General features: G+C 34.2%; 1 protein-coding gene across 3 annotated transcripts in view; it reads left to right on the plus strand.

The window, feature by feature from the left end:
* Positions 1-3408: 3408 nt before the first annotated feature.
* Positions 3409-23741, plus strand: part of LOC118199600 (uncharacterized) — a 38750-nt gene continuing 18417 nt past the window's right edge. For 2 of the 3 annotated variants that reach the window (XM_085810672.1, XM_035371493.2), the window contains exon 1: positions 3409-3544. The gene's annotated coding sequence lies outside the window, so the exon portion shown is untranslated. The other variant, XM_035371494.2, reaches the window with a different exon arrangement.

Below are 23741 nucleotides of genomic sequence, written 5' to 3' on the forward strand. Positions count from 1 at the left end.
AAATAAAAGTTGCTGAATTAAATACTATTCCATGTACAGAATATTTTTAAAAATATGAAAGAGTGTCTTATCCAAGTTCATTATAAACACATACTTTTCGCAATTTAATAGTATTATCAGTCACACTGTTCGAAATAAATAACTTAAAGTTCGGTGTATTTATTTATGACAAAGCACTCTAGGGCAATCAGCCTAAGGGAAGGTATGCCTTCGAGGAGACTTTCTAAGGGAAACTGTCTCGTATATACACTGGGGATATAAATTAAAAGAATTTGCATATTTGATCTACGATCTCCAGAACTACTGGACAGAATAATAAATAAAATTTGGTGTGAACATAGGTTGATATAACACATACAAAATAAACGTTCAACAGTTATAATAGACACACATATTCGTTAATAGGCGGCATGGTACTTACAGCCCTACAGGCCTCGCAGGGTGATGTCATACTGGAAATAAAGGCAGTTTATTAGTGCCTGTGGCAACTGGTCCCACTCATTCAGCAACGCTGTTTTCAGTTCTTGGATGGTTCTCGGAGCGCAGTGGCGAATCACACGGACGGTGCGAATAGCTAACAGGCTATTCACACCACCTACATATGCGCATGCGCACAATCAGCCCAGGTACCAGCGTTTTACGCCGATTTCCGTAAGGCAGGCGGTAGTGAGAGCGAAAGTTGTTAACCCTAACTAAGCAATAGAAAGGATTGTTAACAGTTCACCAGCAAGAAACTAATTTGCAAGTAATAATTATCAGTTACAAAGACGAGGTCAATTTATATACATGATAATGTTCAGGAAATGATTAGATAAAATAGGGATTTAATGATGGTTCTAACTGCAAGTGAAGACGAGTAATTAGTTAAAAAAATTTTAGTGTATTGACAAAAAGGCTACAGAAATTACTTAAACTCTTTTATTTAACAGAGGAATTTTTATGCAAACTTAGACCCTATTCTTATAGCATATGACTATCAAAATTTATTATTCAATAAGAAAACTTACTGAAAATGATAATATTCTTATAATTCATCAGTTTTCAGTATCCTAACAGGTTTATAGATTCAAATGCCATATTTCAAAATCAAAGTTATTTATGAAATAAAACCATACAAAATATGATAAATCATTTGTATGTGCAAATTTTTAAATCAAAATCTCTTACATTAAATTATTTCTGTCTTTTAAATTGCATCCCATTATTTATTTCAATTTAATTGATTAATGTGTTTGTACTAATATTTCAAAGTTCTTTGAAGCACTTTTTGTGTTCTGAAAATGCCAAGTATTTCCATAAAAAAATAAGCATGCGTACAGAATAATTAATTTAATAGTTGATATAATCGCATTTAACTTATTTTATGTCTAAATTTTCTACACAGAAATCCTCTCTCTAATTTTTACTATCTTTTATCAGACGAAATTTTTCAAAGAGGAATAAATTAAAGTCTTGATTGCGCAAAACACATCTTTAAAGTTAAATGTATTCTAAGAAGTACAAAAAATGTAAACAAGATTTTGTCCCCGCCCCCTAAATCAGTCATTAGAACTATTCAAACCGTTCAGGAAAAGAATAAACATTGCGAACATAAAAATCTGCCCTTTTTTATATATAGTTTAATAAAAGGAAATGTGTTCCTTCTTTTTATAAAAAAAAGGAACCCATTTTCCTTTGTAAACTTTTGAAAGTCGCCAACGTTTAAAAAATGATAAACTACGCCATGGTAGAAACCCGCCTTTTTTTTAAAAAAAAGGTTCACTAGAACAGTTCACGTACGTAAAATCCGTTCCTTTCGATTGGGTTCTATTGACGGATCTGACAACTCAATGCGCATGCGTGGCTAATGTTGGTGCGAATAGCTTAAGCGGCTAATCGCACCGGTAGTGCGAATAGCATCGGCCATCTCGGAGGGGGTTACGAGTTGCAATTGCCCTTTCCAGAGCACTTTATTTGCTACAGGTTTGAAAAAGAAGATATTTAGAAGGCCGTCATGTTTATTTACATCTCACCTCTCTTTTCTCTGTTAGGATATTTTTCTATGGTGAATCACACTCACATATATATCCATTCAGTATTCAATGGCATTTCATGTTACAGAGTTATATTTTCATTTCTTTCGAAAAAAGGACTAAATATTTTTCAAGTTTTAACATTATTGCAATTTATTAAAAAATATAAATTTGCATTATCAACATATAAAATGAACTTGATACTTGAATTTTAAATTATTTTAACCGTGCTGCCATCTAGTAGCTGCAATTCCTACATGTGCAGTGGCACGTATATGGTCCCACCTTTTAATTTCAACCATTCTGAATTAATATATATGAATTCAAATAGTAATTTTATTGGAAAAGGAAACTTTCACATAAAATTATTCATTCTAGCACCAAAAAGTGTTGTTAAGACGATTTAAATTACATTAGAAATAAATAAAAAAACTGCTTCAAAATTAGATCTGCAAAGAATTTTTATTTTACATTATTTCCATTAATGAATACTAGGGCTGTCATCTGTTATACATTTAGAGAACTAAAAGGCTAAAACTGTATGTATTTTAAATGGAATTTTGCAGCTTTCATCTGGGAGATAAAAACTGATAAAAAAGGTGGGACTCCTGGCGTCCCACCGCCCGTCAAAGAAAGGATAGAGAGGCTTTCATGGGAGAGTTTTAAGTTAAACTCGTTGTTACTCGTGTGACATATGGGAAAACTACAAAAACTCCCATGGACCCAGTCCGTTTGCTGGGATTTGAACCCAAACGTAACTTATACTGTTCAGTTATTTTACCGCTCAGATGCTTGCAGGCGTTGTGGGAAGTTACACGCAATGACTATTTCTGTAGTAACACTCCTTTAATGATAGCCAGAGCTGAGGTGTTATCTCGAAATAAATTTTCATTAGTACAAAAGCAGATTTCGATGCGGACATTTGAAGCAGGGATAATGAGCATCTAGCAAGTTTAGATTACGAGGGAAAGCTGACACTGTTTTGTTAATTGCTTTGACTTCAAAAGTTTAAATAATGGAGAATTTTCTTTCTAGTTTTACATTAATTACTAATTGAAACGTAAGATACATTATTACATCACATGACAATTCAAAAACATTAACACAATTTAGAAATCCGTCGCCATAAGCAAAGATTTTAATCATTGTTCTTTAAAATTTTAATAAGAGAAAAGTCTAACGACCGTGGTTCAACCAATTATCTTAACTCAACAGTGTTAAAGTGTCTTCAGAAATGTCATTACTCTCTTGTCAGTGTTTTAAGGCTCCTCAGAATAAAAGATAAGAAGCTGTATCAATTACGACCTGTAACTCTGATCTTGACCGTCATGGTCAGAGAAAGCGGTCGATTCCCTTTCAGTGTAGCATAACGACCCATTCAATTGTCTCTTAGCAACAGCCTTGGCCGATATTGAAAAGTCACACACTGGCCGATCGTTCCGCAAACTGTGGCGGTTTTGGTTTCATAGGGTCACTCATGCATCTTGTCTGGGAATGGCTATCACATGGATGAAGGAGCAGAGAAGATACCGGTGAGCATGAATTTCGTTCTTTTCGATAAACGTTTAGGCCGCGAATGATGATTTCAAAATAAGGCGCTGCAAAGCACTTGAATAAAACAAGATTTTTAACTTCATCATTTGAAAAAGATTGATTAATGCATTTACTGCCATAATTATTACAAGGTATATAAGTAAAAGTTATTATTATTATTGTGCCAACAGAATTATGCATATTATTAGATAATTATGAATGTTTTTGCGTTGTCTGTCAATGTAGCTTGTAGAGAAAAGTTTATAGTGCGTAATATTGTACATTAGTAACTCCGCACTGAAGGTATTTTGAATGCGAGGGGTGTGAATTGTGCTCTTCGTTCGTGAATGTAAGCTTGCATGAAATACGAATTGAAATTTAAGCACAGGCCAGTGGTGCGTACCTCGTGGAATGCGTTTTTCTTTGACTTTTACTAAAGAAGCCCTAAAAGTTTCTATGAATATTCATTTTTTCCTTCAATACGTCCCTTTTAGATAAGATAATTTTTGACATTTTTAGTTGCTAAATGCAATTAAGATCAGCAAGTGTAAAATAAATACTGTTTTAGAAATGCAAATTTCATTGTAATCTTGTCTAGTGACAAATAAGTTTTTAGGATTTTTTGTTTTCATGCTATCTTTTTTTTTTTTTTTTTTTTTTTTTTAGTGGGGGGAGGACTTTCGTGTGAATAATTCCCCCATTTAAAAAGTTTACAGAAATCTCATTTATGTGATAGAGAATACAAATACTGAAATTTCTTAAGTGTAATTTAAGGTAGAGCTTAGCGAGATGATTCCTGTTTCAAAAAGCAATTACCTATGTTAAAAGTGTATAGCTAAACGCTACATATGGAATACCTGTAACAGTCTTTATTTTTTCAAGGAATGCAATGGTACATTTCGTAATACGACCTGTTGCTTTGTCTTTATGAAATTTTATTCTTTGGAAGTCATTGGGATATTTCTTCTGAAATATAGGACATAAAAACTTTCTGTTCACGGCAAGTTAAGTTGCTTTTAACCTTTTCCCACTCTTCTTATATTTAATTTCTCATCATAAGAGAATCCTGTGACAATCACAAACCCCTTATTAAAAGTTCCTTTGCATTGACGGAACCACGTTTGTACATTTTTTTCTATTAGTTTTCAATAATAAATAGACCTTTTCTTTTTGTTATATTTCACAACGTTTTAGAATTAGCGAATAGAAATGTTTCTCTTCGGAAAGTGCAAAAGCATATATTTTAATCTGTACCTTGTTTATATGTGATATTTTGAGAGAAGAATATATTTAAAAGTAGCAGGCGATATTCTTATTTCAAATAATAAACTGTTGCCAGAAATTTTCATTCCAAAACATTTGATTTTTTTGCCTTCTTTATCGAAATCGTTCAAAAATGTGTAAACATTTTATGTGTTTGTAAAAACTTTCCACATGTAAAATATCCTCTATTCTATTAAGTGCCTGGGTAAAAAATAAGAGCTCTGTTTTTTTTTTCTTTTATATTTATTTTTGTAGAAATATTTTATCGTTTTCTGTTAATTGCAAGTCTCTTTTCATGAAATATTCCTCGCCATCTAAAATCTGTTGTAATTCTATACAAATATCTTGAGAGTAGAAAACCATATGCATGAATATTTAAAATAAGAGAACGGAGAAGAAAACTTTCAGCTGATTTGAGCATATTTTGTTTTCGTAATAGAGCAAAACCTGACACGCGTAAACGGATTCACACAGCATCGTTTATGGGCTTCGAGATGCACCCCACAATTTCGCACAGCTTGCTTGTTAGAAAAAGGACGAAGCGGAAAGCAGACTCTGCATGGCTAGCAACAAGGCGAAGCAGGGAAAAATGGTTTCGCAATTATAATAGTGGTATTTAAAAACTTGATTCCTTTATTATTATAGATTTGGTTCCTTTATTGTTATAGAAAGTTGTTATAATCAATTTAGGACAACGGGATATAGTCATAATAAAATGGGGAATAAATTGACTATTAGCGAATTAGTTTGCGGGGATTTATTGAAGTTATTTAACAGTTATTTTTATTTTTGAAGCAATTTTCCTCTTACTCGTGCTTACAATGCAAATGAGGTAGCACGCGAGGTAGAGAAAAGGTAATTGTTATGGGAGGTTTTGGGAGGGGAATTTAGAGATAGAGAGTGTGTGTTCTGCCTGCCTGAAGGCCACGTTTTCTCTTTGAATTTATTAGCAATTAGATTTCTGTAGTGTTCAGCGGTTCTAGCCATTAGGCTTCTTTATACCCTTTCTCTGGCCTTTTTGGTACTTCAGAATTAAGGATAATCCTTTACATAGTCTTAACATCTCTTTAGTTTAATGCTCGCGAAGAAGCCAGACGTTCCAAGTTAATGATTTTGAGTTATGTATTTTATATATCTATATCTATTTATCTATCTATTTATTTGTATATATAGATAGATAGGTATGAATATATCTGTAATGATATTTTTAAATCAATTGATTAAATTAAATTCTAATAATATTGCTTAATAATGTGTTGGCGATTCTCTACCTAAATTGCATCCCTGTTCCTAAATTTTTGGCGAAATCCTTTCTTTAGTATAAAATATATTAACCTGTTGGCGCCCGCCAAATCGCCAAACTCATAAATCTGTCATATTACATAAAGTCCTTAAGAACACTCCTGATGAGAAGATAGCGTCACCTCGTAATTTCAATTAATATCGCTGATTGGATGACCCTCGTGACGCACACATATGTATAAGTAGGGCTTCTGCTCAAGGTACGATAAGAACGCTTGTGAGATGGATGCTAAAATAAACCTACCACTTTATATTCCAAAATTTGTCTCATTCCTGTTGCCCCGGCTGCACAAAACAAATAATGTATGAGAAATTACATTTCATATATATACACGCACATAAATATATGGCAGTGTGTTTTAACAGAAGAGTATCTTGTGTAGTTTCAAGTCACAGTGTTTACAGAACTGTTAATACATTTTCCGACGCTTCTGAGTATTTCTTATCTGTTTTTCATTTATTTATTATTATACACTTATATTTCATTAATTAGCGATTACTGAAAAGAAAAATTTCATCTTAAGGAAATATATTTCTTTTATTCGAGAGAATTTTAAGTTTACGTTATATGCAAATGGCAAGAAAAACCTACTGTGGTTAGAAAATTTAAGTCATGTTACATTAAAAAAAGTAAATCTCAGTTTACTTAAGATACAATAACACGCCGAACAAATATTAATTTAGAAGTCAAACAACACAATTTGAAAATATAATGCTGATTTTTGTTGTTTGACTTCTAAATTAGTACTCAGTTTATTTATCAAAGGTTTTTTGGAGGATCCCTTTAAAGTTTAAAAAATTCTTGAAATGTTTAATAAAATGAGCAATAATTTCTTTTGTGGTATAGCTGAAGAACAACTTTTTTCCATCTCAGTGTTTGAAAGAAAGTAACATTGATTTATTTATAAAAATTCACTTCACGCCCAAGAATGTGCAATATGGAGCAAATCCCTTTATAAGTTGCGTGCTGCTGTTTAAAATATTTCCATCGAAAAGTATAGATTTATAGATCGAATGTGTAGACTCCATTTAAATATTAAGGGTAAGATATAAATAATGCGCTTTTTTAAAAGGCTTAAGATCTATCCTAGTCTATCAGTCACATAATCCGTGAATAATCCTAATCTAGTCTATCAGTCACATAATCCGTGAATAAATCGTCATCAAAATGTTGTTTATGCTTACAATATTAATTAAGTAAGCGAGTTTCTGGCAAATATAAAATGCTCGGAGATCAATAATGAGGCTAGAAAACAAAAAGGAATAACATTAACAATAAATATTTTTTAAATAGAATAAACTCATTGCTAAGCAACACGTTAACTGCAATTCTGTACCATGAAATGTAATATAAGGGATTAGATATGTTTTTATTTATTACACGAGTAAGAGTTATTAGAATTTTCGGTACTGGGAATATAAAATGTTAATTGTATCCATAGGGATTTTTAAAATGCGGCAAACTCATTGTTAAGCAATATGTTAACTAGTTCTGTACCGAGAAATGTAATACAAGACATTAGAAATATGCTTTATGTATTGTATGAATAAAGGCTGTCAGAATTTTCGGTGCAGAGAATGTAAAAAGTTAACTGTGCCCATGGGATTGTCTTTCCATATTACATCTCGCATTCTATAGACTTAAAAATAAAATAAAATTATGAGGTATTTTCTCCCTCCTTTCTTCATACCTTCATGGTAGCATGCTCGACGCGTATTTGAGAGGTCCAGGGTTCGATTCCTAGCGAGGGTACTGTACATTTTCCACATCTTCTGCTTCAAAAAAAAAAAAAAAAAAAAAAAAAAAAACCTAATGACTCTAAAATAAACTGTTCGAAAAATATTAAAAGACGGAAAACATTGTCTCACATTCCTCTAAAATAACAGGCAAAATCTAGACAATTGGTTGACATATAATATCACTGTGGCACTAGTGGCGCTAAGATGAGTTTATGTGTTCCTGTGGCCGTCGCTACGCGGAGCAGGAGGTATAAACGTCCGCTTCCAGCTTCTCAGCTCATTCTGCTCTGGAACACAGTAATGATTTTTATTAACTTTCTTGAATAATATTGCTACTTTTTGCTGTTTTTTAGGTGAAATGAGTACACCTCATCTCTTAGACAAATGTATGAGATGGAGAACCGTTGGTAGGTTTGAGGCATGGTAATTCCAAATCCAGGTTGCAATAGACTGAATATAACACCAGGTGTCACATCTAATTTATGGAATCAGTTTAAAATCGCGGGATTGTGTCCAAAGGGCCCCCGAGAGCCTTAATTACCAATGACGATCCGTATTTTGGTATTTTCAGCCAACCGCCAGAGGACGTCTACAGCCATACAGCTGGCTTGTGACCTCACTACTGCCACAGAAACATCTCTTTCAAGGAAGACAGTTGCCAGAAGGCTCAATGAGATAGTACTGTAGGCCAGAAAGCCCGCTATTTACATCCCACTCACTCCCTTCTATAAAGGAGAGGGTTTACGATAGTGCATACAACACCAACACTGGACACATCTTCAATAACTGGACACATCTTCAATAATGGTCTAATTTTCTCTTCATGAATGAGTCCATATTCAGTCTACAATATGATGCTCGGTGGTTATTGATATGGAGAGAATCTTAGACCCGATACCAACCAAGCAACATCATGGAAAACAACCATTATGATGGTGGAAGATAGATGGTCTGAGTAGAAATTATGCAAAATACCCGTAAACCGCTCCATGCGTTTGACACTCCATGCGTTCCGTGAATTCTCAGAGGTACAGGGTAGATGAGAGGATCCCAAAGCCCTACGTGCGATTTTTCAGAGGAGCTGTTGGCCTTGATTTCATTTTTATGGACAACAATTCACGATCACATAGGAATGCACGGAATACAACATAAACTGGCTTGTATTTTCGTTATACATTAGAAAAATCATGCAACCAGCCCTCTCGCCTTAGATCGAACCCAAATCATGTCGAACCACCAGTAGTGGACTGGTAAGATCACTGTCTGTCGAAATTCTACTGTTCTTATGCAAGTAAAAGAGCCAAAACCTCATCAGGGATATATTATGCCAAGATTGGCCAAACTTCATGTCAGTAAGAGCCGCACGTTTGAAATCAGGAATGTTCGAGAGCCGCATCTAGATTTTCTAAAAGCCACAAGTTCATATTTACATCATTAAACAAGTAGTGGAGGAGGTTTTAAATAGAAAGAAATCCCTGATAACTTTGTAAAAAGAGGCTAAACTAATTAATTACTTCCTTTTGGACACTGAATAGTTTTTGTTTACCATATTTCATACATATATTTTGTATGCATGAGCCGCACAAATTGTCTGCGAGAGCCGTATCAGGTTCGCGAGCCGCACTTTGGCCACCCCTGTATTATGCCATGCAGTTTGACATTGAAATGAGTCCTCGGTTGTGTTAGTAATTATCTAATGTCCAAATTCGTAGCTTTTGAAAACAATCTGATTCCTCTGAATAATTATTATAAAGTCTACATATGATTCTACGATGCAAACTCTCTCAAAGCCGGCTTGTCTTCGACCGAAAACCAGCATTCTATCATCTAGCCAATTCATCTCTCGTTATAGGTTTCCTTTCACTCAAATGTTTGAAGCGTTGCTGTTCGACATATTATTCCTCTATTTCCTGATTTTAAACATGAATCGGAATGAATTACCTTTAAATAGTAACTAATTTATACATTAAGATTATTATTTAATTAAATTTGCTTTGCGCATATAATATTTTGAAATCAGTGGCATGTTATTATCTCAAGCATGTAAACTGCATATTTTAATTCAAAATATTAAATTTAATGCAGAGATAGCAACAAAACTTAAAGTATTATTATACTGAATAAAATAACGATTTTGACATTTGTTGGTATTTTATTCAGCATAATAACATTTGAATCCTCCTTTTGGAGTTTTCTCTAATTTAAACTGAAATTTTCTTCTCATTTAAATAATAACTTTAAATCCTAATTACAGGTTTCATTAAGTAATCTCATTTTTTTTTTTTTTTTTTTTTTTTTTTTTTTTTTTTTTTTAAAGAAAAAGGAATTCTCTTGCATCACAAAGTATCACACGAGACTTACAAATCGTAAGTAAACAAATCTGATGTGTACACCACAAGACTTCCTTGTACAGAATATTAAATTATACGCATTTTTTCTTGCATTTCATATAAACTTATTGGATTGAATTAAATCTACTTCGCCAACAGCGCATAAACCACAATAGAATAAATGCATTCTTTAAAATTCACTTTGCACAAAATTTATACCATTTAAAGAATAGAATTATCTAATCGTAGCCACATGTTCTATTCAAATACTATAATAAAGCTAGAATGATGTATAAAAGAAGTTAAGCAAACAAAACAAAAAAGAAACAGTTTTTCACAGACGATTGAGTATTTCTCATTCAATTAATTCAGTTCTCACTTCGCGAGAAGGCAAAAATACATAAAAACTCAAAATATCTATATTAAAAATTACGAAGTAAATCTTAAACACTTATTTCCTCGAAAAAATTCCAGAAAGGATTAAGCATGATTTAATTGGCAATAATAAATGAAGGCGTTATCTTTGTTATTGCGAAGCTAAGTTTCTCTACATTGGCAAAAAATCCACTAGTCTGCTGTTTCAAATGCAAACAATCAATGACCGCCATAAAAAAAGGCTTAGCGACACTTAAACAACTTTAAAATTGTTGATAATTCTAAAAATATTGCATACAGATTTACTAAAGGCATAAAGCCCTTAACCGGAAGATAAAAACAACATAATGCAATCATTTTTAAAGCAAAAAAATTTACAATTTACAAACATATAAGAGTAAAGAAACTGAGATCACTGAGCCGGGTAACAGAGTAGATATATATATAAATATATTTAAATACGTTTGGTGCGGCCGATTGCAACCAAAATACGAGGTGCACATCTGCATGTTATAGCAGTCCTATATACAAAATTTCAAAGTTCTAAGGCTACTCGCTTTTAAGTTATGCAAGATACGTACGTACGTACGTACATACGTTCGTACAGACGCCACGAAAAATGCTCTTCAGAATTAATTTAAAAGCAGTTTTATAATTTTTTTGGAGGAAAGAAGTCTTTTATTCTGTCCTTCGTACAGATATCAGGCAAAAACATCGTTAAATTGCATTCGATAGCGGTCAAAATGGATATTTTCGTTGAAATATGCTGCCTGAAACTTTTCGCGATTACAATACTTCCTTTTTACTTCGTACAAGGAAGTAAAAAGACCAAATTGTAAGTAATAACATCAATTTTCAATAATACAATGAAATCATACACAAAGAAAAAAAGCACCAAAAGAAAGTAAACATAAAAGTATAAAAATATATAAAGAAATCATTTACAATGTTTAAAATAAAAGTCAACAAAATCGTTGAAAGCTCAGTGGGCCGAAATTGAAGATACAAAATCATAAAATTTCGGCGGCTAATGAATTCCAATTAATTTTAATCTGCATTTCAATAGATTTCTTGCTTTATCAAGCAATGGGCAGTCAAGAACACTTTGCTGAATGCTAAGATTGCAATAGCACAAATTGGAAGATTCCAGCTTAAACCGTTCAAAACAAACTCTAAACTTAACCATGTCCAGACAAAGGTTGCGTAACTACGATATTGAGCAACAAATCCTTACTTTTCAGTCTTTCAAAAATAGTTGGGAAGAATGTTTTTGTAACAGATCCCTTATCAGAAGAGATATAATCACAGTTCCACTGCTCAATCATTTTAGCTTTGAATGTTTTTTTTAACCCCTTCGAGCCGGGTAGCGAAAACGCGCGCTTATCGCGGAGGCCGGGAGTGTCTTACACGAGCGTCTCTCCAGTTAAATAAGATTTTGAAATATTTACATAAATATTAATATCATTTTAGTTGCATTCCTAGCAAGCCAATCAGCTCTCTCGTTTCCATAATTACCCGAGTGACCACGAAAAAAAATAAATAACACTGAAATACCAGATCTCCGAGTGACTGCTGTATATTAACAATAATACCATTACATGAAGAGGTATTTTTAAGGGACTCCAGGGAAGAGAGTGAATCCGTACAGATTAAGTAGCTGGAACCACGTCTATCCTGGCTAATTATCCACTTAATTGCAAAATTAATAAACAGAAGCTCATAAATATATACAGTATATTCATTTTAAATACGAAATTGGCGGTACTTACTTAATTTCAACATCATCTACAAAAATAACATAAGCAAAAACAACTTTATCATCAAGCCTACTACCATCCGTATAGAACACAAGTGAGAATGAATTTACATCAGTTTCCGTACTATCCAGAATCTGTACTGGTTGTCTTACAGAAGAATGTGGAAGAATAGACAAGGGCAATAAACGATCAAAATGAGAACTGTAGCAGTTTTCAAGACTATTGTTGTAATCTATATAGGTCAGAATAAACAAATCCAGCGGTGGAAATCCGGCAAGAGAGAAAACAGCATTGTAACTAATAGTTTGGTAACGCACAGTAAAATTCGTTTTTGAACTCGAAGCAGGCGATTAGATTTAATTTTCTTTTTAGAGACAATCCCAAGCTCTACATCCATATGAAATAAAAGATACAATGACTTGTTTAGAAATAATTGCGCTAGCAATTCGATTTAACACCAAAACTAGGACATGCAATTCGATTCAACCCACGCTGAAGTCTCTCATATTTATTAGAAATGTAGGAAATATGCTTTTTCCAGTTTAATTTACTGTCCAACAAAACACCTAAATATTTAATTTCATTCACTCTTTTAAGGGAATTATCATTTAAAAGCAATTGATATCCTTCGTAAGTAGTATTTTTTCTATCAGTAAACATGGTCTTGGATTTTACATGTTTAAAGTTTAACTTAAAATTTATTGACCACTAATAAATGAAATCTAAAACATCTTGAGCGAGATGAAAAGCTTTATGTATTTCTTTTTCTTGAACACAAATCAACAAATCATCTGCAAAGGCAATGACTTCACAACTGAAGAGATCATTCATAATAAAAATCCAAAGCTTCGAACCAGAAACAGAGCCTTGTGGACATCCTCTCTGAGGTCGACGCACACTTGAGATGCCACGCAGAAAAAGCTCGACCGTCCTGTCTTACAGCAAATCAGAAACAACATTAAACACATTATGAGGTATTTTCATTTTTTTAGTAAATTAAGAATAGCAGGTCACCATGCATTATCGAAAGCTCCTTCAATATCAAGAAAAATTAAAATAGTGTACAAACCTCTCGTCTTGCCTCTCTATACAATGTTGCTAAGACGCAGAAGTGCATTCTCAGTACATTTTTCAGGAATGAAACCATATTGGTCAGCACTAAGAATATCTTGTTTATGTAGATGCCAAGCAAATCTGTCAGTAATTCGTTTTTCAAAATATTTACCTAAAGAAGAAAGAAGACCTAAGATTATTCACATGTGGAACATTGAAAGTTTGTTTCTTGGGTATCACAATAACGAGAGCGTTCTTCAATGTTCGTGGAAAAGCACCAAGATTCAAACGTATTGTTGCGTTTTTCTTTTCTCTGTCACCAGTTGTTAAATTATTTTCTTCTTTAACGTTCGTACGGGGTTCTTAGATTTGAAGTGAATAACGACGACACTTGATAAAGTATCGAAACACACCTTATTTACCAATATTAATCAGAACAGATCCAAAATAACGTTTTACAGTCTTCGACCTCTTATAAACACGCAACACGTTCAGCGACACAGCCTTCACACAGTCAGGCAATAACGGTGGAGACAGCTTCACTGCAAAGCACCAGAGTACAGCTTCCGACTCTATTTGATCGTTCTCGGAACTCCACGTACTCTCGAGATTCTCCACGCGATGTACTCGACGATACACAAGAGAATAGCTCTCGACTCAGCACAGTGTATGACAAAACTCGACGATGCACTAAAAGACTCTCTCGATGCACTCGACGACCAACTCGGCGCTAGACTTCGAGACACTCGCTCAATGACTGACTATCAGCTCGCTAGACGAGGCACACACTCCAACTGACTGCGAACCAGCAAGGTTTATATAGTTTCCGGCTTGTGTTCGAGAACATTCTGGGCTAAACCGGTAAGAATTCGTTCCAGAAGGTTCTCCAACTGTCCATGGCATAGCGCCAATTCTGTCACCAAATGGGCGATTTCTCGCCAAATGTGGCAGCCCTGTCTTCCTTACCATTTTATGGAAACCCTAAAACTGCTTTGCGGGAAAGTCATCTTATCGCGCCTGTACATTTCGTAATACTGCCCCCTCCCAAGGACTGCACGTCCCAGGCAGTACAACCCTTGGGCAGAAGCCAAATTCAATATAAACAAAATTTTATAAAACAAACAAATAACATAACTAAAGCAAATATTTACACTATATACAAGTTATATACACAAATTAGATACATAACAATTTTAAATTATATACATTAAAGTTCAGAATGAATTGCAGTTGCAGTCTGTGTAAAATATACCCGGGTCAAATACTTTTCCACTGCAGTTCTCAGATGCATTTCTCTTTTGCATATCACAGTATGAAGATTCAGTCCTTTGACACTTTTCATCCACAGAAAAATCTGAAACAATTTGTTCACCACTCTGAAGTTTCTTCGCATCATGTGTACAGTTCACCTCGGTATTTTCAACAGCTGGTACATACACATTTTCCTCCGTTTCCTGAGAACCAGCTCCAAATTCTGCATCAGAGTCATGAACAGAACCCGATACTTTACAAACGCAAGTATCCTGGTCTAAAATCAAAATCAAGTCCTTGTCTGCAAAACCTTCACTATGAGACGCGCACATAGTTTGCAAAGTGGGTGGATTTTCTTGCAATACTGGAGCACACTGCTGAAGCTGCACATCAACTTCTGTCATCTCTGCATTACATGCATTTTCAGATGGTTCAATATTCGCGAACTGCGACTTCATAACTTCACTATCAGTTTAGACTAACTTAACAATCGCATTTTCACTTTCTTCCACTTCAGACACTTGAAAATCAAAATTTACTTTCCCGTCTTTTATTTCTTTATGTTTTCGTTCTTTATCTTTAATCCCGTTAGTTGTTTCATCTTTCATTTTTTGATCTTCCTCAGACAGTTCATTAGCTACTTTCTTCATTCCTTCATCCTTTGATTCTTCAGAAGCCACTTCTCTTATTTCCACATCATCTTTTATGGCTCTAGTTTCTTCTGTAAGCTCCCCTTTCACCTGTCGGAGTTGCTCTCGCCCCTTTTCTTGGCCGACATTTAATTCATCTCGTAGGGCGTTCTTTTCTTCTAGTGTAGCTTTCATCTCCTTCAGTCCTGCTTTCAACTCAGCTTTGATCTCTTTATATCCGTATTTCATTTCAGCTTTCACCTCTTGATATCCGGCTTTTATCTCAGCCCTTATCTCGGCTAAGAAGTCCATCAAAGTCTTCGTTTCCTCCGCCATGTTTTTTTTTTCTTCAGGCGGGTCACTGGCATTCACTCGCAAATTCCAATTCTGGCACCAGTTGTTGCGTTTTTCTTTTCTCTGTCACCAGTTGTGACGTTATTTTCTTCAACGTTCGTACGGGGTTCGTAGATTTGGAGTGAATAACGAAGACTCTTGATAAAGTATCGAAACACACTTTATTTACCAATATTAATCAGAACAAATACAAAATCCCGTTTCACAGTCGTCGAACTGTTATAAACGCGCAACACGTTCAGCGACACAGCCTTCACACTGTCAGGCAATAACGGTGGAGACAGCTTCACTGCAAAGCACCAGAGTACAGCTTCCAACTCTGTTTGGTCGTTCTCGGAACTCCACGTACTCTCGAGACACTCCACGCGATGCACTCGACGATACACAAGAGAATAGCTCTCGACTCAGCACAGTCTATGACAAAACTCAACGATGCACTAAAAGACTCTCTCGATGCACTCGATGACCAACTCGGCGCTAGACTTCGAGACACTCGCTCAATGACTGACTATCAGCTCGCTAGACGAGGCACACACTCTAACTGACTGCGGACCAGCAGGGTTTATATAATTAAGACACAATAACACGCCGAATAAATACTAATTCAGAAGTCAAACAACAAAAATCAGCGTTATATTTACAAAATTTTCACAGGACGAGTTTCGATGGTTTTACCGAACCACCATCCTCAGCTGCAAAACCGCAAATGAACAAGATAGGAAAAAATGATTAGATAAGATAAGAAAGCCTGGATAAGAATAAGCAAGTGGCGCCATCTGTTGGTGAAACCAGAACTAAAACATAATTTGTTTAAAGGCCGAAGGCAAATTTGGATTGGAATTAGGATCGTTAACTAGAACAGAAAGATTTTTATGAATGTGAAATGTCTCTAGAAAATCCAGTTCTCCAATGGAAGATGTTTTTTGAATAATTTTGGCAGCAGAAAAATTGAAAGTGTGATTTTCGGACCAACAATGTTGCGCAACAGAAGACTTCTGTGTTTCTTTTTTTCTAACATATGCGGTCATTTGCGGTTTTGCCGCTGAGGATGGTGGTTCAGTAAAACCATCGAAACTAGTCCTGTGAAAATTTTGTAAGTATAACGCGGATTTTTGTTGTTTGACCTCTGAATTAGTATTTATTCGGCGTGTTATTGTGTCTTAATTATAGAAGCCCCAAACAGGCTAACTTTTTGCTTTCTTTTTTGCACGTGGTGTGGCCGCCATTTTGTGATTGCATGAGTTTCGGTAAGTACTTTTTTGCAATTTTCATCTTATGTTTATGTTTCGTATATTTGGATATTGTGCTTTGCTTGTATGATTTCATGCATTTTTCTTACAAACGTTTTGTTTTCTATTCATTTCAGTGAGGGATTTTTCTGCTGTTTTGTGTGTGCTTTATTATTGCTTAGTTAATTTAGTTTGATTTTCTGCATTGTTTATCATGCCTTCATCCGTTAATCGTTTCACTAAATTACGCCTGAAACGGCAAAATTTCCTAAATCATCTTGACTTTTTACTTAAATGTAAATGTAAAAAATTGATCCCCAATTTTATTCAAATCAAATCTAATCAAAAACCTTCGAGTCGCGTTTCAAGAATTCTGTTAAATTGCAAGCTTGCCTTACTTCGGTCCGTCATAAGGGATACACGTCAACAGTTGTCCAAAATTGAACACGAGATCTATAAGCTTCATCTGGAACTTGCTAAATCATATCCAAAATTCACTGCCCCTGAACAAAAGTCTTGGTCTAGAACGGAGAATGCAGTTAACCGTCATAAAAACACCCTTGCAGTTAAATTCGAAAAACTCCTTTTACAGTCTTCCAGTTCAAGTAGTTTAAAAATCTTCCCATTGTAAACATCAAGCCAATAGTTAATATTTCTAATGTTAGTCTTTCAGAAGAACAAGAGAGAATTCTAAAATATAATTTTAACTTCTCACAAACCTGTAAACAATCGATTCCAAAGATTTTGGCTCCTATCGAAAAAGCTTTCAAGTTCAGTAAAGTTTCAGATTCACAGAAAGAAATGATTAGGCATATTATCGCTCATAATGTGAAATTCTATAATAAACCTTTGAAACCAAATCTAACTGCGAGAGAAAGAGCTACAATGCGCGAAATTCATTCTAACCCTGATATTATCATTTCAAAGGCTGACAAAGGTGGCCAAATAGTCGTCATGGATAAGAACACTTACATCGATGGTGTCACTAAACTCTTAAACGAAGGACCATATAATCCGATCCCTAAAGATCCTTCACCTTCCGACTTGTCAAAAATAAAAACTGCGATCAAATCTTCGTAAATCATTTCAAGCAACTTAAAACATTCGCTTATCCCATCTGTTGCGAATTGTGCCAGATTATATGCTCTTCCCAAAATTCATAAAAGTGGTATTCCTTTCCGCCCTATTGTATCAAATTTAGGTACTGCCTCGTATCCATTAGCTAAATATTTGGTTTCTAGATTTTCCATTCTATTAGACAATAACATTTACACCATAAAATATTCAATAGAGTTTGTAAAAAAGGTTAAAAACATTTCTCCTAGTAATTTACTCATAGTTTCTTTTGATGTAAAATCATTATTCACCAATGTCCCAGTGGAGGGTGCATTAAGATGTCTAGAAACCAGACTTCGCGAATTTCATTTCTCTTGTATGGAAATTGATGAGCTAATTTATCTCACTCAACTCTGTTTGAAACAAACACATTTTGTTTTCCAAAATAAATATTACAAGCAAACAGAGGGATTAGCCATAGGAAGCTTTCTCAGTCCCATCTTGGCTGATATCTACATGCATTATTATGAATCAAAATTGTTTGAAACTTTAAACTTCCCGGCATAATTCCGCTACGTAGACGATACTTTTACCCTGTTTGAAGGTAATAAAGATGATTTAAATAAAGTTCTTTCAACAATGAATTATACTGATCCTGCTATTCAGTTCACTTTTGAAATTGAGACTTGCAATTCTCTTCCGTTTCTCGACATTCTGGTCACACGTAACACATCCAACTTCAGTACTACGGTTTACCGTAAACCTTCATCGGCTTGCCTTCCACCACACTTTAAATCATGTCATCCGACTAAACAAAAGTTTCCGTGCTCTTCACGTTTGCTCCTCCAAACTAGCCCTTGATGAAGAACTAAATTATTTAAAAGCAATAGCTATTGACAGGGGCTTTTCACCCAACATTATTAATCAAGCAGTTAAAAAATTCTCATTTCAACACACTAAAAGGCACACTCTTGTTTTAGGAGATTATAAAAATTCTGTTGTCATTCCCTTCTTTCCATCAATTAGCTAAAAAGTAGCACATATTTTGCAGAAATTTAACTTTCGGGTTGTTTATTCTCCCATCAAATAAAATTGCGAGTTCCATGCTCAAGGACCCCATTCCGGATATGACTTCCTGGGGTATTTATAGGATTCCTTGCCAGTGTGGTTTAATTTACATTGGCCAAACTAGGAGAGCCTTAAAATTTCGAGTCAAGGAACATGAGGCATATGTTAGAAAAAATGAAACACAGAAGTCTTCTGTTGCGCAACATTGTTGGTCCGAAAATCACACTTTCAATTTTTCTGCTGCCAAAATTATTCAAAAAAGATCTTCCATTGGAGAACTGGATTTTCTAGAGGCATTTCACATTCATAAAAATCTTTCTGTTCTAGTTAACGATCCTAATTCCAATCCAAATTTGCCTTCGGCCTTTAAAGAAATTATGTTTTAGTTCTGGTTTCACCAACAGATGGCGTCACTTGCTTATTCTTGTCCAGGCTTTCTTATCTTATCTAATCATTTTTTCCTATCTTGTTCATTTGCGGTTTTGCAGCTGAGGATGCTGGTTCGGTAAAACCATCGAAACTAGTCCTGTGAAAATTTTGTAAATATAACGCTGATTTTTGTTGTTTGACTTCTGAATTAGGGTTTATATAGTTTTCGGCTTGTGTTCGAGAACATTCTGGACTAAACCGGTAAGAATTCGTTCCAGAAGGTTCTCCATCCGTCCATGGGATATCGCCAATTTTGTCGCAAATGTCGCCAAACGGGCGATTTCTCGCCAAACGTGGCAACCCTAAAACTGCTTTGCGGGGAAGCCATCTTACCGCGCCTGTTCATTTCGTAACAATATATTAAATAGTCTAGGAAAAACTGCAGGAAAAAGTTGATGAAAGTATCTTATAGTTTCGTTGGGAATAGAATCCTGGCCATGAGGCTTGCCAAGCCTTAAGTTACGAATTACATCATCAACCTCGGCCTGCGAAAAAGGAGGATCAATCTGAGACGAATATTCACTGCGAGCAGATGAGCGCCACTGAGTATGAAAGTCATTATCAAACCTCACACAATCAGGAGGAAATGCTTTATCAAGAATAGTGTCGATAGTTTCCTCCAAGGAAGATGTAAAGTTACCGCTTGGAAGTCGAAGGCCCGAGATCTCAATCTTGCTCATACAATTTTCTTTAATACCATAAGTGTAAATTTTTTTCATAGATTCTTATTATTGATATCCGAAAGAAACTACCTCCAAGACTCTAATTTGGCCTCAAGAAGCATTTCCTTGTATTTTTTCCTTAAGGTATTTCCGCTTATACAAGTCCCGTATATCATTGCTAGTAGTCCTCTGAAACCTCCGTCTAGCAGCTTTGACTTTCTTTCTCATAAAAGAAATTTCCAATGAGCACCAAGGTACTTTTCGCATACCAGTCCTTCTAGTAGGCATAGATTTAATATATGCCCGAAAAATAACTGAAGTTATAAAATCTACAATCACATCAAGTGAGTCAGTACTTGAGCAAGAATCCATACTATTAATAATCAAAGAAATATACTGTGAACAAAATTTTTCAAAATATCCCCAGTTTGCTTTTTTGTATTAAACAAAAATCTACTGACAGCAATAAAAGAAGCAGCAGAAACAGATAAGTCAAATTCAATCATTGACAATGATTCACAGTCCGAGAGACACCAGCGGGTAACATTCGTCAGCAAATCAGCTACCATAATTGTGACGTCTATATAGCTTGATCCCTGTTCCAAACAACAGGTAGGGCCGCAGTCCTCATTGATCACATATAAGTTATATATAGGAGCTGACAAAATCTCCAAGCTTGTTTCTTCGAGCATCACTGTAAGGACTAAACCATAGTTCAGACTAACTATTGGAATCCATACCCTAAATAAGTTTTGCAAGATCCCTAGCCTGGAAGACCCGACTTATTTTCTGTAAATCAAAGTAAATACATCGGCTCATAGTAGTATGAAAATATGTTTTTTTTTTAAATAATGTCAAGAGTCACCATATTATAATCCAAGAATCTCAAATCCAAAAACGTAGGCAAAAATGCGACTCGAACAACAATAGCAGCCTTTATGACTTCCGAATTAAAATCATAGTATAACCTAAAGGAACTCGGAAAGCCAGGCAAAAGACCATGATAAGAGTAAGGCTCTTGAATAAAAGCAAGAGAAACATTATTTACCTCCATATTCAAAACAAGTTGCTGAGTTGCAGCCTTACAGCTATGTAAATTAATTTAAACAAATTTTAAAATAGAATTATGACTATTATCCATAATTTGTTCTAGATATATTTTGACTTCTCATAAATTCATGACAAGAGCAACTTTTAGAAAAAGGCAAATGGTCTAATGCAATTAATACAAACTTTCAAATTCTTATGTGGGCTATTTTTACTTTCATGTTCACGTGCACAGAAATAACAAACGCGGTGGCTTTTACAATGTTCAGTTCGGTGATTGTATCCTAAACAGTTAAAATACCGATTAATCACGACAAAATCATCCACAGTACAAATACTCCAAGAAATTTTTAATCAACTTTCCTGTAAAATACTTCTACGCATGTCTGGATGCACTTCAACAACTAAATGTCTCGTATTTTGAAATTTCCTTAACGAAAATCGAACTCGAGATTCATTCTATTTATTTTCAGAAGCAATAACATCTGGATTTTGATTTTTTAAAACATCAACATACTCATCCCTTATCTCATTAGGGACACTTTTTTTATTAAGATCGTAGGATTCCTTCATCTGGAAGGAAAAGCAGTTAATTCCGGTGATTTTACTTGAATTTCAGATTGTATCCTTTTTAAGTTATCCTTTTTTTTTTTTTTTATTGTAAATACCTTGCAATTAACAATATTTTTTAGATTGAGAATACGCACTTTTCCCTCTACAGGATTAATTTGTAGTTTAAGAATCTTTTTAATATCCTCTGACGAACGATTTTCCGAAGAAACAACAAGACCACGACTTAAAGAACTTTGTTTCACATTGTCCACAGGAGATGGCAGCACAGCACTAGCATACGTTGGTTTTACGAAAATATCTTTAAGACTTTCCCTACAAGCTTCACGGTAAAGGCCCGTTTCCACTACTGCGTATGCGTTGCGGTGCGTATGCGTTTCTCCAATCAGCGAGCGAATTCACTTTGATTGACATCTGCAATCCGGTCGGTGTGCGGTGACGGATGACATACGGATGGAGTTCAACAATGTTCAACTTCTATCCGTATGTCTGCGGTTGCGTTGGGGTCACGTGGTGAAAAAGGAGCAATCAGGTGCAGTGACTAAAAATTAATGGCGGCAGAAGTAGCGATGAACGCTCGCTAATAGGGAAAGAATGTTTTGCTAAAAAATACTTATTTCTGAATTAACATTATAGCGAGAAATCTGCGTGCTGAAAATGACATATAATATATTTCATGTGCTTACAAATATATGTTATCCAAAAAGATATATTTATAAAGGGAAATACAAATTTAACATACTCTTCAATGAACTGGAGTATTTAAAAGGCTATCAAATTTAATTTATAATTAACGTTTTTAGTTTTTACCTGTTTCAAAAGAAAAAAATAGCAAATCTTTTAATCATATCTAATTTGCTATAGCAGTTTGATATAGTCAGACATTCATTTTCATTAAAGCTGAATTTAGTTTAAAATGATAAGAAAAACAAGATAACTGCAACTACAGTACTTGTTCATTCAAGAAAATCAGCGGCAAAAATTATCATTCCAAGTCCATGAAATAGCAAAATTTGTTCTGATAATCATTTTTTAGTTCTGCATACTCATTTAGCTTTAATGAAAATTAATGTCTGACTATATCAAACTGCTATAGCAAATTAGATATGATTAAAAGATTTGCTATTTTTTTCTTTTGAAACAGGTAAAAACTAAAAACGTTAATTATAAATTAAATTTGATAGCCTTTTAAATACTCCAGTTCATTGAAGAGTATGTTAAATTTGTATTTCCCTTTATAAATATATCTTTTTGGATAACATATATTTGTAAGCACATGAAATATATTTTTAGGAGCCCGTTTAACTTCAATCGGAACGCCACTTTAAAAGATAATGATTTTTCCAAAAAATGTACTAGAAGCTGAAGAACAAACTCTGGTGAATTTTTCAGACAATAGCAAAGTGAAATAGGACCAAAAAACTTAAGTTTTAAGAATTGATTTACTTGATGATGTATATAACCCAAAATATGCATGTGACTTACGTGTAATCCTATCTTAGTGGTAAAGCTGATGGTAACGATATCCACATTTTGGAGTCGTGAGTTCGAATCCCATACGCTTTTTGCACCATGTCTGCAACTTTCTTACCTTTTTATTCCAATTTGATCTATATTCGTGTTTTATAATTTATTTCTATTATTATATGCATTAAATATATTGTTTTATTTATGCTCTTATTTATTTAAATTTTTCCCGCAAAAAAGTTTGAAAATTATATAATACTAATTTAAAGCATATCCTGTACATATATATTTGAATTTAACAAACATTCTCTATTCGTAAAAAGCAAATTTAAAGTTAATTAAATTTAAATGAAATTTAATGCAAACAAAGAAATGATTAATTATTGCTGTGTAAGTATCAAAATCCATGAATAAATATATAATTCCAAAAATTTATTAATCCTTAAAAAATTTATAAAAATGCATAAGTGAATAATGGGATAGATTATTAATCCTAAAAAAATTATAAAAATGCATAAGTGAATAATAGGATAGCTTATTAATCCTAAAAAAATTATAAAAATGCATAAATGAATAATAGGACAGATTTAATCCTAAAAAACTTATAAAAATGC

This window comes from Stegodyphus dumicola, chromosome 2, assembly GCF_044657685.1.
Source record: "Stegodyphus dumicola isolate Sdum_Otavi_A_Nest chromosome 2, ASM4465768v1".
Lineage (NCBI taxonomy): Eukaryota > Metazoa > Arthropoda > Arachnida > Araneae > Eresidae > Stegodyphus > Stegodyphus dumicola.